The sequence below is a fragment of the Atractosteus spatula genome, chromosome 12 (genome assembly GCF_055471065.1).
Source record: "Atractosteus spatula isolate fAtrSpa1 chromosome 12, fAtrSpa1.hap1, whole genome shotgun sequence".
Lineage (NCBI taxonomy): Eukaryota > Metazoa > Chordata > Actinopteri > Semionotiformes > Lepisosteidae > Atractosteus > Atractosteus spatula.
Genome location: NC_142717.1, coordinates 44,991,198 through 45,009,690, shown reverse-complemented (window position 1 = coordinate 45,009,690; position 18,493 = coordinate 44,991,198). Strand labels below are relative to the sequence as shown.

The 18,493-nt window shown below is 39.3% G+C and overlaps 1 protein-coding gene across 1 annotated transcript in view; it reads right to left on the bottom strand.

Annotated features, from left to right (window-relative positions):
- Positions 1 to 18,493, bottom strand: part of ahr1a (aryl hydrocarbon receptor 1a) — a 66,807-nt gene that overhangs the window by 35,879 nt on the left and 12,435 nt on the right. The gene's annotated exons all lie outside the window — the stretch shown is intronic.

Here is an 18,493-nt window from a genome sequence, read left to right as displayed (position 1 = left end):
ACAGCCTCAGAGTGGAAACCCCACTCTTCCCCCCCCCCCCCCCCCCAAATTGACAGTTAAAGATATGCAGTGTCGTTAAGGTACTGGATTGACCCAAACCTCCAACTTTGCAGTGACGAGGTGTTTCTTTCCTCCCAACCTGGCTAATCACTCCTTATTGCTTTAGCAGTTTGTGCAAGCAAAACATTAAGATAATATCTTAAACAGAATCTTAGCACTGTTCACATGCAACCCCGGAACACAGCCCTGAAGAATTTCCCCAGCGCTGGTTTGTATCAACGCTTGGCAGGGCTCCCACTATTCAGCCAAACAGGTCAAAGTTTGTAGTTTGAGCCAACAACTATCAAACTGTTTCATAACCCCTCTAGTAGAGTCAAGAGTTCAACAAGTCTGTTCTAGATTACTCACGCAACCAAGTCCCTTCCCCTCCTGGGAGTCTATATAATCACCAGCCCTCGAAGCAGAGGAACCAGCTAGCCTATTCCGTGCCTCTGCAAAGTGCTGCTGGAACAGGGTTGTTAAGGAGGAAAAGAAAAAATCCACTTGACAAAGTGACCATGATTTACCACCGCTCTCAACTTCTGCCAAAAATATTTTAAAGACCAAAAAAAAATTCCCTCATACGCGGATTTACAACTTTAGAGAGATTTAAAACCTCACTTTTCACAGTGGGTAATGCAACAAGTCCAGATACCCTTAAGGGCCTGTGGTGCTGTATGCTAAAATAAAAGGCTATTAACAGTTTACTCATTAAACACTGGCCAAAACTGATAACTCTAAGAGAGTGATGGACCATACATCACATGACAAGTAATTTAATTTGTGCATGGACAGCATGTGACAACACAGTAACACTGTTGATTCAAGAGAGAGTACTGGAGAACACGCCTAGTGCACTCAGAAACATTGAGGAGATGTCTTCCAACAGATAAACACGATTAACTTACAACAACAAAGAGGCAAAACTTTGGGAGCTGGCTTTTTTTTCCAAGTGCTTGTAAGATTACCAAGAATATCCCCATTTCAATAGTAAATAATCAGATTTCATCATGAGGAACGGACATTAATGAATCCAACATGTTCTGTCACAAGCAGAGTTATGGACAGGAAAGGAAATTTCCATCAGTGTTCTCAAATTTCAAGAAGCGTTCCAGCTTCTCAGGTGACCCTGAAATGGAACCCTCAAAAAAGAAAAGATACCACTAATGTACCTAAACTTGTGGCAGTAGCGGTGTCCTTGAAGTTAAAAGCATCCTCTCGGCTCTATATAAGGGGTGATACGGCCAATGATGTAGAGTGATATGTTACAGTTTGTGTATTTTTTAGTTCATAAAGACTTCAAGTCTTTATTTGAACATCATGTTTCATGATTATGTTATGGTGTAAATAAGCTAAATAAGCTATAAGTAGACTTCAAAGATGACACACCTTCTGTTTGCCTTTGTATACCCTCCAGCAAAAAGACGCAACACAGGTACATATGCTATTAACACAACAGTGTTGAAGTGCACATGGTATGTTGACAAACAGGTTGGTTTGTCCAAGTAAACAGGGACAGAAGATTTTCAGAGATAACGGTTGAGCTTAATGCACAACATGTGTATATACATGCTCTTCAGTCAGTATGCACTGCAAACTCCTTAGAGGTTAACTGTCATTGAGTACAGAGGTGTGAAAACAAAAGTCAAAGTAGAAATTTCACTCTCTGCAAAGCTACATTTCATGAAACCTGAGAGGAATCAAATCCTAGGACAATACAGGAAGCCACCTCAATTCCCACCTTGCAAGCCTCATCAATGTGTGCAGAGCGGAGCAACTGCTGATGATCTCAGAGAAGACGCGTCCAGATATGACCTCAAGAGGGTGGATGGCCAAGAGTTGCAACTGCTGCGAATCCTGCTCAGTGAACTGCACATACACTCCCGAGATCGTCCCGAGGCAGCACGCAAGAAGAACCATTCCATGCACCCGATGCCAGCTCTGTCTGGAGAGTCTAGCAGCTGGTACTTCACTGGTGTCCCAAGGCTGCACTTTCCATTCTTTATCTTCTCCCCCTGCTCTTTCTACTGCAGCACCACCATGATGGCAAAACCAAACGAAATGACAACATCCAGTAACCGCAACCACACCCACTTTGTCGATCCTGATTCAGAACACTGCAGGGCTGAAGTCTTGCAGTTCAGTTAAAACTTGACCCAGTCATTTGCTAATGGTAACTAGTGGTTACTAGTGAGAAAGAGGTATTATATTTTTGCATCACATTTATTTTTAAACAGTTTGCACAGCTGCACAATTTTTGTTAGACACTTCTTCCATTTTTCATTTCCTAAAAAATGCTTAAATGATATTCACAATGATATTTTTGTACATCTTTGTTTTTATGCATGGACGAGTTATACCCGAGAACTAGAAACTGCAGCAATGCTAGAAACAAACCTTGGAAGAGCTGCTACACACTGTTACTCCATTAGCAGTCTTAACTACAAAACCAGCCGTCCCATGTAAACAAAACTGGATTCCAAGTGTAGCCATTGGTTTACTCACAACTGATAAGAATAAAGGGATTAAAAGCAACCAATTACAGAGAGCTTTCATTAAATAAGCACATATATATGTACATAATCAACAAGCAGGGAAAGTAATCAGAATGAATTAATAATAGTGGAGGTAATGCAGCTGAAGACCAGGTGGTCAAATGCACTCTTTCATCTCTTAATTTGATTCCAGTGCATCTTGGATTTTAATTCAACATGGCTGTTCCATTACTGCACAGTCAGCCGAGCTACTGTGAGGCTACTACTGAATGTGTACAGTACGTAGGAAATATTTAATAACACACAATTCAATTGCATTTTGGGAGGACAGCCTGTATGTAGTGATTTTTCAACTTCAATATTTACTTTGTGTATTTTGAATTTTCAACTTCACATCCCTCAAATATTTCAGCCCTAAATAAAACGTGCTAAAAATGGAAAACACGTCAAATCTCTACTTTTTTAGCAAATCAAATTCGGCGGATACATTGCCCTTTTAGTCCGCTGCTTTGCTAGCATTCTGTTCTGAAGAGTACCCTTGATTATTCACGAGTTTAAATTTAGGAAAAAGAAAAAAAAACACCAGCAAGTGTACAGCGTGATTTCTGGTAAAGCCCTGGCCTTCCAGGCCCGCAGAGCGTAATTCAACTGGAGACGGAAAAGCAGCAGACCAGGCCAGGATCTTGTCTTAGCCTGGTGATTTATAGCACCGCGCTTCTGAAGCGCGTCCCTCTGATACACTCCCAGGCCAGCTCACGACTGTTTCGTCTAACGAACAAGTTTCAGAAGGCCACACAACAGACTTCCCCATACAAATATACCTTTAGTCTAATGAGTACTTATATCTAAAGCATTAACTTTTCAATCCGACTTTAATACTTTAGTAACTACTGCTAGTTCATTTGGTGTTGTGTGCCTCCATCCTATTGGAGACATTTTAACTAGCTTTTAAATAATAATAAAAAAATGTACATTAAATGAGACTAAGAACTTTGCATTATAATCCTGCTGTTACACTCATCTATCCCTACCTTTAGCTAACAACAACACACAAATCTGGAAACTCGCCCACTTACACTGACTTCCTCTCATGAGCCACTTTCACGAGAAGAGAAGACGGCCTGCAAACAAGTATGGGCCATTCTGCCCATCAAGCCCCTTTGGTAGTGAGAAGTTATTTGATCTGAGGGTTTCTTGAAAGAAAACAGGGCACTACTGTAGCTTCAGCAACATGGCTGGGAAGTTCGTTCCACACTCCCAGAACTCACTGAAGTGTTTCCTGATCTCAGTCTTAAAAGCATTTGCACGTAATTTCGCCTTGTTTTCTCTGGTCCAGGTACACATCCTCCTTTCACAGACATCTAAACTAGTCTAAGCAATAGACAATTCAAACATTAACCTCACCAATAATTATTCTTCTCTTGATTCTGAACACTATTCAATCACTAGAAACATACTACTTAGTTTACCCAGCTATATAAGTCTTGCAAAAGCATGACTTAAGAGAAATAATTAGGCGTTTCCAATTCATTCTTTTCTTGGTTAAATGAATAAAAACACAAAAAAATGTTTGGATACATACTTAGAAGTGTAGAATTTAAATCAGGGGATGTTATGTCAATAAGACGAATGTGGTGTGTCATTTTGGTGAAAAAAAAAAGATATTGCTGTTGTGAATTCAGTCCAGAGAAGAACGACCAGATACATGCCAGGGCTTAAGCGAATTTACAAGTTTGACAGGCTGAATAAACTGAACCTTTCCTTAATGAGGGGACCACATTCAAGAATTCTAACTCCTCCAAGGCATTGACAAAGTTTACCCAGCGGACTTACAATGAATAGTAAAACATGAACCCGAGGAGACAATTGCAAATTATATGGAAGTGTATTTAAATCTGCGAACTGTGGATCGCCCAAGCGCTCTTCGGCAAACGTGATGCGGGTGGCAATCTTATTTTTAGAAAGCAATGATTTCTTCCCGGCTATCCTACCATGAAAACCATTCCATGATGGCCGAGGCATGAATACTAGGAGGAGCTGCATCGAGAGGCCTGCCGATTTTCCATTTGTAGACTGCTGGTGTGACATTGGATGGATGGAAACCCGGATGCTTAGACATGGTTTTGCAACGCTCTCCAGTGACTGATGAGCATCAACTACTTTTTGTGAATTTCTCCGTGATCTCTTTTGACCATGGCGGATTATCCTTCCAATAACCTGTACGGTGAACCTCAGATACAAAAGTTCTGACCGTTATATAGGACAGGTCTGCCCAAACTCTGTCCCTTTTCACTGGTTACCCACCTGATTCAAATTACCCTTTAACTTGTGTAAAATAAACTAGAGGTTCATTTATTCACATTCACAAACTCTTAATTGTTTTATTCTAGTTCACACACCACTGTGCTTGGAAAAAAATTCTGCATGGGTATATAAAACTTTTTGCTTTTTAAAGACCAGTTTCAATTCAAGTCATGGGTCCTAACCATAAGTCTATCAAGTGCACCTATTTAATTATAAGTGTCCTGTACTGAAATGAATCGGTGACAATTTGTACAGGGTAGTAAAAACTACTTAAGATGCAATTCGACACAAATGACAACAACACTCTTCATCTGAGACATGCTGAGATACATACAGAAATCAATCTCTGAAAAGCAATACTGTGGTCACTCTCAAACAGTATGTTTTTAGTTTTTGCTTTTTCAATGCCCATCAACATCTCAGATTTAATCAGCATTATCTCAAGTGGTTTTTAAGTTGTGCCCAGAGGAGGCCCCACAGGGGAAGCAAGCACAGCTGCAACTCCTCTAATTAAATCAAACGCATGTTTAACGTTGTAATAATATAACGAACTGAACTGCATTTTCCAGCACTATGCAGTATTTCATCAACCGGGGCTGTAGTCCTCACCAGCACTGATCTGTTTACAATTCTCCTCCAGGCAAACCCAGGCCGTCTCACCATGAACTGCAGTACTAGCAGAAACAGGTGTCGCAGGACCCTGGTCCCAAGCTTTACTGAAGGAAAGATACCTCCCCCACAGCTGGCGGGTCGCCCCTCACTTGACCAAATCAAACGTTTTTGACTGCAAGGGACTGGCGCCCACCCACTCCTACTTTAACTGTCCAGTTGGAGCTTGGGACAGGATACAACCTTATCAGATTCATAGATGGTGGAAGAAAATTTAAAAAAAAGCTTGAGAGAAAAGGCAAAGTCATAAGGGTAGGAATGAGTTTCTCATCAGCTCTGAAAAGACACCATTGATAAGCAATTAAGAATAGTAAACTAGAAGGATCTGCGATGAGAGAAGGGTGTCACAGCGGGTCACGTCACAGCTCTTGTAGGTTGACCCAAAGGTTGTGAGAGTGTGGAACAAGCTGCCCAACCATGTAATTGGATCATCTAGGCTTTAAGTACTAAATGGGCTAGCTGGGCCGAATGACCTCCCCTCAGCTGAAACCTGCCTTGCTCCCTGTACCCCTGGGCGGGGCTGGAGAGCCACAAACTCACAAGGACAGCCTGTTCCATTTCAAATGAAGGGTGCCAAGAGTTCTGGGCTTTGCTGCACACTGCAAGTTTTATTTCAGTATAAAAAGCCTCTACCATTTGGGGGCATGGTATATAACAAGCACTAGTAATCCTGATGCATCATTAATCAGAAATATGGTTTAAAATCTCAATTTTCTTCCCTTCTGGCAATTTCCAATACATAACTAGAGCAAAACCTGCATTATTTTTTAAAAAAATTACATCAACAAAAAACGCTCTTGCTTACTGATAGACTGACAATTTTTATGACATGACCACAATAAGGCCTATTCACAAAAGGTAAAATGCTTAAAAGAAATGAACAAAGAAAGTAAATGTCTACTAACAGCGGGTTCTGCACAAGGCCGAGTGAAAATATAGACATTAAAACTGTTCTGTTTATACGCCTTAACTGCCTTAATTTTTTATTGTTTTGCTAAACAAATAACTGGAACAACAAAGAAATCTTGAAAGAAAAAATATCTATGACATGAAACTATATTCAGTATATAAAACTCCAAGGAACATGACAGAGGACACAATGGCTTATTACATTTCTTACATTAGCCATTTCTTTGCTTTCTGGTGCTCCAGGACCAATGGGTTCACTTTACATTTTCTCAATCAAGATGCTGGAGCGGTTTGGTGAGTAAAACGCTCCTAATTTTGAACTGGATGTGGGTTTTAATCAGTATGACAGTTTGGAGAATAATGCCAGAGATCAAACAATCTCAAGGGGAGACCAGGCAGACACTCCAGCTCGTCTCGCCACACCATCTTAACATACTTGTGTTCATCTTTAGCCACATGCCAGTTGAAATTCACAAACAATGACTTATATTACCACACTTTAAGTTAAATAAAGAAATTAGATTAGTAATGTAACAAAGCTAACTATTCTTCGCTTCGATTTCACAGTGTTATAAACAGAAATAGAATATACCTAATCCAGGCCCTAACCTAATGCTGCCACATTAATAATTGATTAGGATTAAGGGCATCAATAATGCAGGCAGTTTATGTTGGCACCCAGCATGCTGTATAATATTCAGACTTCAACTAAACACAATAAACAGTAGAGATAAGGATAGTTTCAATGTATTGCATGAGACAGTTTAAAAAATGCCCTTTTGCTTTACAACTGAGACATCCTACACATATCTTGTAAGTAGTGAGGAAAGTTTAATAAAAATCAAAAGATACAATATTCTTCAAGGTGGTATTATTCATACTGAACCAATATATTATATTGGGGAAAACAAAAACTAGGACTTATCAGTTAATTTAGCTGCATTATGCTTTTTAAACATTTTCATATACATAAGTAATTTATTGCAATAATTGTTATCTTTTTGAAGTTTTAATCATGTTAATTTAAGAGTAAACTAAATTATTGCATATAATTCATTTTTGCATGCGTTAATGGTTCATTTATTGCGCTGAAATATATGGTGCAAAAGAGTGCACACAAATGACATCCAGCAGTCTTTACCCATTCTGCCTAAACCAACCCAGCCACACACCCAAGCCATGCCAGTGTTAGGATGTTTGATGAATCTACGAATGTCTGAAATCCATTATCCCATAGGTCTCGCTAGGAAGCGGGGGATATTCCTCAATATTCCCTTTCTCAATACTACTCCGTTGTCATTCCTAATCAGCCATATTAACACAAGCTCCTCTCCTCTTTGGGTTCTAAAGCAGTCAAAGTATCAGGGATTGCCGCTGATACCACACCACTTTCTTTTTCACAGAAACATCCAGTTACTTCTAAACAAACACCCTGAAACCTCTTTATACAAGTACGTGTCACATATACTGCATCTTTGTGTGCAGAACTAATGTATACTAATATACAGTACTATCCAGATCAAGATAAAGAACAGTTCTTTAGGAATGACGCTTAAATCTCATACCCCATCAGTGAAGATCGAAAGAAAAGCGTTTGTCCCTTAATTCCCTGACCTTTTTTATAGCTCTGAGCTACAAAACAAATATGACATGACAAAATTGGGCTATGGGCAGTTAAACTAACAGGTTTAAGATCCATTTCCAAACTGAAAATTAAAACATCAGCAAGTATCAAAAACCTCACCATCCAAATGATCCCGAAACATCAAACAATAAGTAACCCGTTTTAAATTAGACACAGACTATGGTGATAGCATTTCTGCGGGAAAAAATTAAACATTCTTTACACAACTACAATCACCAAAAATAAAAACAATTGCTGTAGTCTTTAATTATTCAATGAGCACAAAAAACTACGCTACAAAACAAAAACACTGGCACAGTAAAGCACTTACTTCCCAAAACAGCACAGTCCATTCATCGTGGAAACCAGACATACTGGCAGAAAAATATATTATGCAGCAAAGCATTTCGTTTTTTGAAAATGGCAAATTCATATTGCAGGCAAGTACTATGCTATCCTCAGCTCATAATCTTTAAACACTTGGCTCAATACATGTACGACACACCATACATTAAGTGTTACACGATGTGTTACACATTCAAACCACCCAGCTGAGTCTATTCCTGTGAAGGAGAATAGATTCCTGTTCTCTACACTATTGTGAACATTTGAAAAATGAAAAATCAGAACCTAACTGATCTTGAATTCCACGCATAATGGTACATTTGCACTTTGTTACACTTATTTTGTCACTGACTTCATCTTTTAAAAATGTTTTACTCAAGTTCTCCTTACAACATCTATTATTTTAAAGATCTTTTTTCAAAGCATCTGTCCTCCTTGTTCAAATGTTTGTCAGGCAGTTTAATAAAAGGGTGCAAGATATCAAAAGCAGTATAACCGGATGAGGAAGAGGTACTGTAATGTGAGAACACATCTCTTTTAGAACAGCTTGTTCTAATTAGCACAACCCTTGAATCACCCTCACAGATAAAAGCAATACAACAGAGAAATACAACTGAAAAGATGTGTTTCTCTCTTAATTATTTTAAAAAGGTATTAAATAAATTACAGCAAACAATGTGCACTCAATCAAAGTAAGAGGAAAATGCCCATGAACCAAAACGTGATCGGAACACAATCTTCCGCCCCTTCCTACACAGTTAATAAAATATTCCTCCCAAATGTCAGCCATGTGTCTCTAGTTCTTAGTACTGGCAACATTTTCATCACCCTCTCCCGATGAAAGAAATGTATTAAAATTTAAAAACCGATAACCGATTTTGACATTCCCTAAGCACCTCATTAAAACACATCATTACTGGTTTTCATTAATAATGCCAGATGGTCACCGAATCAATGGAATTGGTCCTTCCTTCTAATGTAGCAGGTGTCCAGGAAAGATGTCCACTAGCAGCCTTTATGGTACATTTTGTTTGGGACTCTGGATGGGTATTTCATGAGCCTCACTTCTCTGAGCTCCTTTCCAATTGTGCTACTCCACATCAAAGACTTGAAACAGAGGGAATATCAAGCTGTGGAAACTGACTTCAATCTTGAAAGATAAAAAAATAATTACATATTCAAAATTGCTTTCAAAAATCATTGAGAAAATTAGAGCAGAAAGACAAAGAAAAGAACGCTGTGCTCCTCTAAAACTCATATAAACAGTATATGCATCGGTGCTAGTAGCTGCCTCGAAATAATTTTAAAAATGTACAAATCAGCCCATTGAAGCAGAGTCTTCCAGATTAGATTACAGATTCATGACTGATAACTGTCATGAATGCAGTAACCCCAAAACACTCCTTCTTTCACCTGTGACAGGTTATGCTGCTGTTGGCTGGATCCAACATTGATCATTGTTACTCAGCTCTGGCCCCTCAAGGGTCATGGGAAATCAAAGCACTTCTTCAAATCGCTGCCTGCTTTGGGGAAAAACTAGATGAACTAGTCCAATAACGTGAATAATTGATTCAATGGCCTAATTAAGAGCTCAAGTGGAATTAGAACCAGGTGACCTTGTGGAACTACAGTTGAACCACAGAACCCAGAAATGAGCCTTTGGTAGCTACACTTCACAAATGATCTCCACACTTCAGCTTGTCCAACAGGTTCCCGAGACGAAAAATCTGTAAATCTGGTGATAAATCAGAGACCTACAGCACACCTAGAGAATAAATGATGAAAATTTTAATAAGGTGAAGATAATTATTGCAGAGGAGTCCTTACATACGTATGTTTGTGTAGGGCTGCTGTTTTTCCCAGCTGAACTAATAAGTTTGCCTCCGGGAAACATGAAAAAAAAACCATTTAAAAATGACTTTCAGACCATTTAGCCTGTTTTGTTGTTAGGAGATAATTTATCCAGGTTTTTATCCAGCTGTTTCTTCAAAGAAGTCAGTGTATCGGCTTCAACAACATGGCTGGGTGGCAGGTTCCAGAGTGCCATCACTCTTTGAGTAAAGAAGCTCCTCTTGTACTTCAAATGCACTTCCACTCAGTTTCCAGTGGTGCCCTGTGGTTCGTGTGTCGATTCTGTCAATGCCCTTGAAGAAGCACTACTGCAGAAACATGACAATTCTCCCCCATGTGGTGCTTCCCACTATATTAGCTTTACTGAAAAACCTTTACTGATCAGCTTTACTGATTAAATGAGTGGACAGTTAAAATGAATCATATCTGATTTTTTTTTATTAACATTTTGGATTATTTTTTTCTGCATGAGATCTAAGTCAACAAAAACCTGGATTAAGAATGACGGTCAGACTGTTCCAGATCCTTTCACCAGACTCAAGTATCCAGACTCAAGCTTTCTGTCAAAATGTATTACAATGCATTTTATTTCCATTCTCCAAATTTTGCCACAGGGCTGACTGAACCATTCATTGTAATTAAACTGAAACAGAAAAACAAATCAAATGTCTCAAAGGAAAGTAAATGCTTTTAGCAGATCAAATGTACAACAGCTCTGTGGCTTGGGATCTGAGGTTTGTATGGTATTTTATGACCTCCAAATATTCATTCAAATATTTACAGCTCGAGGTCTTCAATCTAAACACAATAAAGCTATTAAATATACACAGGTATCATTCAAGCTTTGGTAGTCGAGCTACAAAACACAAGTACCAGAACTAATCTTGGAAACAGGTAATAAAAGGGATCTCACTAAATAGCTTCTGGAAGAGATACATCTCATTAGATGAGTTAACAGGTACAGTGGGAGAAAGCGTCTTATACCTGCCTGGCTTGTAGCTCTCCAACTCTGGGATTTATGAAATCACGTCCAAACTCGAGAATCATTGGAGAGACTTGCGGGGGAGTGGTCGGAGTAAGGGGCATGAGCCTTCTTACAGTTACAGAAGTGTTGTCAACCCCCCGAAAGCTGGACGGTGTAAAACTCTGCTGCGGTCTTATGCGTGTTCACAGGAATGGCGCTGGGCACGCTTGGAGCCCACGAGCGACCCGGGATCAAAACCCAGCAGGGGCAGGGAGTGCTGCCACGAATCAGGGGGATGAGAACCTCATATTAGAAGATTCTTATACTGTATATAGAGGGAGAGCAGGCGACCTAATATTTGAGGTGGGTAGCCGCGTCAGCATGCACAGGCTGCAAAGGAACAAGTAATAGGTTTATTCCATGCTGAAAAAAAGAGCCTTCTTCAGGTTTGAGAGAGACAGGGCAGTAGGCAAAGGTAAAGTAGTGGGAGAACAAAGGTTGGGAGGGAGGAGGAGTGAGAGGCGGGAGCAGGGGACAGAAAGAGAGGCCAATCAAGAGGTGTGAAGGCAGAATGGGTGTAGAGAGGTGTGAAATGAAACTTCCAATGAATGGAGAAAATTTAAAGAACAGTAGTCTGACCTAATATCTGGTTGACTCTCTGCAAACTGAAGGGGGCGCCCTGGGCAGAGGAAAAAACAAGCAGGTTCATAGATACAACACAAAGACAAGAGCTCAGCCAGTAAAACAGTAGGATGTCCTGGAGTAAGACAAGATTTGATCTGGTTCAGATTTAAGGCACAATGCTCATGAAGTAAATGGCAATAGGATATACACACATACATCACAAAGATTCTATTTTTCTGGTTAATCTTAAGCTCTTCTTATACAGTCTGTACAACTGAAGAACATTACATTCTGTGATTTCTTTGAATTGAAAGTAAATATATGACTTTTCAAGAAGGCACTTAACTACATAAAGCCTAATTCTGCACAACAATCTACTTCATTTCAAATCAGAATTTACACTATATGATTATCACCTTTTCCCCGCATGAATTCATTCCAGCCTGTGACCTAATGAAGACTGTAGTTAGATATGGATCACACTGTATTTTTCCTAAGAAAACACTTATTCCACAAGAGTAGTTCATTCAGATAACTGAATTAAGAAATATGTAGCACTGCACAGGTAACCTTACTTAAATTCACTTCACCTACTCCATTCTACCAATACTGAAGCCCAGTACAGGTCTACATGTTGCGCTTTCAGATTGTCTGGGCAGGAATGTTTTCTTTCACTCGAGACAATGGACCGAGCTGCAATGTGATCCCCCTCTGAATGAGTGACAGTACAAACTCTCTAAAGTGGCCGTGAAGCACTGCAGCACTTACCACTTCTCTGACTAGCCAGTTCTTAGATCTCCTGGAGGTCTCTCAGCTTACTGAAATATTGTGCCTCCCACATCCCAGAGACTGTCAAACTGTGGAAGCTAATGGGATATTCTTGGATAGCAACAGCAGTACCTCAAAACACTTAGGCACTTTGGTCTTGAAAACAGCTTAGTCCAAAGTGAAAAAGAGACTCATATTCCAGCCATCCGTAGCTGTAAACCACAATTGGGCTCTAAACTCATACAGTGATTTCATGTTCCAAGTCTCTTCGTTTGGCAGACATGTAGACCACTCTTATGATATCCTGGTCACAATGAAAAGAGAAGTTTGAGTCAAATTCCAAAGCCGTTGCAATGTTTTGCTTCTGCATGACTGTACCTCGGCCTGCCTCTTATAAGCGCAGAGAAACTATTGTTGGATCTTGACATGTCATTTGGCAACTATTTCTTACTGACAGTTGAAATAAACCAAAACAAAAATACAAACTGTTTTGATTAAAATTAACTCTGCTATGTACAAATACGAAAATGTTGCAGATCAACTTTCGTGGGCGCATGACTCAATATTTACAGCTCAAAGCCACTCCGAAAAGGTTAAATGGTGGCACATGCTCATTTGTTTCTGTATGGAACATGCCTGGTTTCGTTCTTTAATACGCATAGCATTATCCAAACGCAGGGCAAGGAGGCAAGATCAGTATGGCAGAAATGTAAGTAGACAGATGGACAAGGACATGCAAAATGTCTAAAAAACTTGAGCCCAAGACAGGAATGGGCAGAGTTCATGGTAAACTCTACTTACATTTTTCATAAAGTTCCTCACAAAAGAACAGCACTAAAATTACAAGCAGTTGTTAAGATAATGCATACGCACTTGGATTAAAACTTGGTTAACAGAAGGGAAGCAGTGGGAAAAGATAAGAGCCAATTGCTAACTGGGGGTGATGTAATAAGTGGAGTACTACAAGGATTAGTATTAGGTCCACTACTCTTTCTGATTGATATCCACGTTCTTGATTTTGTATAACAATAATTTTGTATAACAGGAGACAACACTGTAAAAGCAATACATTAAAAAATATAGGTATTATTCAAGACCAGATAAACACCTGGCAGAAGATGTTGAACACACAATTGTAATCTAAGATTAAAATACTTTTTAAGAAGATAACATGTTGGAAAAAATACATCTTCTGGACGATATGGAAAAACAATAAAGCAAACTGCAGGCTCAGTTAGAAGTATATAATGTTAAATTTAAATTGTAGAATGCAAAAGTAAAAGTTTAATCATCATCTTATAAAAAAATTGCTGTATTACAATCAGCCAGGGATCAAATCTTAAACAGGGAAGACTACAAATGTTCCCTTCAAGTATTAATTCTCAAAAGCACTTTGAAAGTCAATTAAATGGAAATCTTTTTCTGAAAATAGCAACACAGCCATGCTGGCAAAGTCAATATCCTGCTTTCATTTAAGGAACAACTGGATGAGACCCTCAAATGACTAGAGTATTAACAACCAAAAAAGTCAGATGGGCCAAATGGCAAACTCTCATACACAACATTCCTGATGTTCAAAGTTACTGCCCTCTGGAAGTAATACTAGAGGCAAACATTTCTTAACCTCTTCAGATTATACCACAGTTTTGTGTCTTCCTACTTCACCCTTAATAACCTTTAATAGCACTTTTAAACTATAGGCAGATCATAAACAACAAAGAAAGCTAAAGATTGTAGTGTTTGTTGGTTCTAATCCTGTTATTCCAAAGGCACGGACACAGGTGTTAAAGACAGAGGCACTCATAAGATTCCCTGCACACTTTTAATCGAGATTAATCAAGAAAATGAATTCACTATTTTTACACAAAGTAAAGCAATGGGGTCTGTTTTGTCCAAATCTCTACAAGCAGTCAAATGGAGCATAAAACGCCTGATTGTCAGAACATCAGGATGCCCATCCAACGCACTGCAATTTTTTCTGGTTTTGTCATTTGCATTGCAGTAGTCATAACCAGAACAGCCCCTGCAACAGCGCATCTTCAAGTTGTGAAAAGAAACCTGAGAACTGAAAAGTCAACAGAAGCACAGAGCTGAACTGTTAAACTAAAGGTACTAAAAATAATAATTAGACAGCCTACTCTGCTTCCTCTTTTGGTTTTACACTGACTTTGATAAAAGGCAAGGGGCAGCTAGAACTGCCTCTGTAAGGCATTCATGCATGCCTTACTGTAGCATTGAATTTTATCAACCCAAATTAAGATCATTCTCTCCAATGTCTACCAGCAACAACCACACACACAAATCAACTGCTCACAGATTTCAGCAGAAAGCAGACTGATGGTCTTTTACAAAAACAAGCGTACACATAGAACATGAAAAAATTTAAACGTTTCTTGTGAAAAGTTTGTGAAAAGCATCACAATAACAGGAAATACTGAATTGTAGATGTCTAGTCATGATTCACAGGTGATAATGAAATCTGCTGCAGAGTGGAAACCCCACATGTAAATTTAAAATTGTGACAAACTTTCCCAAACATAACCTTAATCTCACCGACAGGAAGTTAAGCGTCTGAGGAGGAAAACCACCTCGTCTAGCACAGATACAAAAGTTCATGTAGTTGCCCACAAAGTCAACATTTTGACCTTGACAAGAGAACTTTGCAACTTAAATACACAATGCCTTATAAATGCATAACAGTTTGCATATTATTAATTAGAACATGCAAATAACTCCTATACATTTTACATTCAGCTGAATGTAGTCTATATATTTTACTCTACATACATTTTAAGCCTTTCCTCTTTTTAATGTTACGAATAAGACATTTAATACATTCAGTGCAGAGACTGGCAGAATTACCAAGTGTAAACGTTTGATCTTACAAAATAAGCCTTAAGCTCTCTAAATTAAACATATCAGTAGTTATGCCTTTTGTCACCAAAATTAATAAAAAAGAAAAAAAGAAGAAATGAAACTAAAGTGTTTCAGAGTGCGACTTCTATGATCTCTTTTGAGGAAGGAAATCAGTTAGTTTTCTCTATCAGGTCTGTAAATCTACACCCATATGCCCCCACCACTCTCCATAGGTTAGCGTATGCCAGGCTTCAAACCATTAACCCATAGCAGGGCAGCCACAAAGCCAAACTCATCTACAACATCCTATTCATAACGGCCTCTGCGCCACAAGTGGGTGAGACCTACACATTTAGAAGCATAAGCTATCAAAGAATGTTTTTTTTTAAAACCATCTGAAGTTTACATGCTGAATTAAGAGCCCTGGAGCAGCAACAAAAACATGTTTATTAATTTAAAAAGGCCAAAATCTGTCACAAAATACAAAACAAAATGAACATGTGTGCAAAATACCATATACATACCACTTCTCAGTCTCAACAGCCATCAGAACCCCTAACTACAAACAGCTCATTTGTCTTTCACATACCCTCTTTCATATTACTGTACAGAACGTAATAATCATGACTATGAAAAGTGCACTGGCCTGAGAGTTTCAAAACTCTGTCTGAAATCTTTATGAATTTATTAGGATTTGATCCACAAGAACAAGACTCCTGAGATTGTTAATCTCCGTAAAACAAGCAGTGTAAAGACGATAGGCTGTTACTCGACCAGGAAGCGTCTCCCCCCTTGGGTTGCTAATGCCAACCTTTCAGCCTTGTTTCAGCAAGTTAATGCTATTCCTTAAAACTGGACATCTGCACCACTGGGTCCGACAAACAGGCTACCACCCAACCAAGCTGTCCAGACCTGTGTCCTTCCCTAAATACAGCATTTGCTGTATTTTTCACAAGCTGTGCCACAGCTAGCCAGTGCACAAGATCTCCTAGCTACAAACCCCTCTCTCACCCTCCCAGCTAATCCTCAAAAATGGCATTCCTGAAATGGCAGCTGCCAGTGTGATGTCCTGTTCCTACTCCGTTGGAATACAAGTGCACAGCTGCCTGATGAAGAGAGTCACTATCTAAAATACTTAATTACTCAGAGGGTGGCAAATTCCACAATGGTCTATCCCAATTAGTATTTTTTCCTCTTGTTAAATTCCACTCATTCTTCTGAGTATTAGATACACCACACTAAAAAGTGGTGTATCTAATGAAAGACCCGTTTCTTCGAGTCCCTTTCAGCAGCCATTAGCCACACCATCGGTTCCTGATTTGAGCCTAGATGGTGTCTTTCCATACAGGCACCTTCTCACTCTGTCACATATCCTAATTCATATTTCATTCATCACCAGGGAAATAACTTCGTTGTTGCCTCAAAGGTATGTAGTGGGAGGTCATGCTAACCTATTGATAGCTGCTATAAAAATCCAAATCGCAACTAGCCACAGGGGTTTTCTTTAGCACACTCCTTCCAGTAAATAACAGTCAGAATCACAATAACTCCTGAACTAAGTGGAAAGGCCCAACATGTAAGATCAAATTGGATGGCTGATGTATATACTTCAGTGAAAAACACTACCAACTATAATAAAAACAATGAGTGAAAATGTTTTTGGACCTATAATGAATATCCCAGAACCAAAAAAAAAAATCCCAATACTCATTAAAGTTGCTGCACAGAAGTCTAGGCTTTTTCCAACAGGGGATCTGCATCGGACTTTTTTTGAATGTAGCAAGTCTTTGGTGCAAAAGTGCCAATAAAACAGATAAAAATTAAATACAGAGATATGAAGCATGCAAACTCCCAAGCCGTTAGGCCAATTTTACATTTGCAGGGGGATCTTGGAGCATTTTAATTATGAAATGTACCACTGTTCACTCATGAGGAAAATCATGTACCACTTTCTGCAATTATCCATTAGTAATGACAATGTCAACAACTGAGACAACACACTGTGAGTTCCCACCTGTATAAATGGATTTTAACCTATTACTAATAAAATCACAGGCAGGAGAGACTTAACACCACTCACTGGGACAGAGTGCTACCAATCCATCCATCCCCTAATGATTCCATCCAGTTCAGGGTCGACAGGAAACCGGAGACTGTCCCAGCAAGCAACGGGCACAGTGAAAGACACATCCTGGACAAGGTGGTAGTCCGTGGCAGGGAACACACAGGCACGGACAAACACACTCTCACACCTGGGCAATTCTCGCTAAGTCAAGTAACCTCTCAGTACGTCTTTGATCTGTACAAGGAAACCGGAATGCCCAGAAGAAACACACACCAACACAAGAAGCGCACGAACAATTGCCATGCAGGTAGCACTCCACGGCCACAAAGCCAGGCAGCAAAGCTAGCGCCTGCACCACTGGGCCGCCCTGCTCCCCAATCAAACACCCCAGGAAATCAAATCCATGGTAGACCGCACATGAGACAGCTCGTCTCTTTCTGCTTCACGAAGCCTCTCTAACCACCAAATTTTAAGACATTTGATGACGTAGAGTGGAATATGGAAATTAAATCCGGAAAAACATCATACATTTTTGAGACTAGAATAAGAACTTTGTGAATAACAAAACTGGATCATATTGGAGAGGAAAAAAAAAAACAAGATTTCAAAAACATTTAGCATTCCAATTTCTTCATCGTTACTTTTGATCCTATAGTAATATGAATGAAGTCCTTTGAGACACTTCTATAAAATGAAAGGGGAGAAACAGAAAGGACCAAGATGCAAGATGATCTGTAGAGCTGTATTCACATTATGAATACCACACAGTATGTTTGCAAAGGGGGGGGTTAACGCTCAAAGCAAATCAGCTCATTTTAAAAAAGCCTCCAGGAGAGATCTTCTGCGTCACAGCAAGAGACACACACTAGAAGCCTCAGCTAGCCCACTGTTTTACTAGAGATACAGCTATTTTAAATGGCCACTGTCATGCACTTTAAATTAGGAATTCAGGATATTTGTGCAGACTATATATATGTATG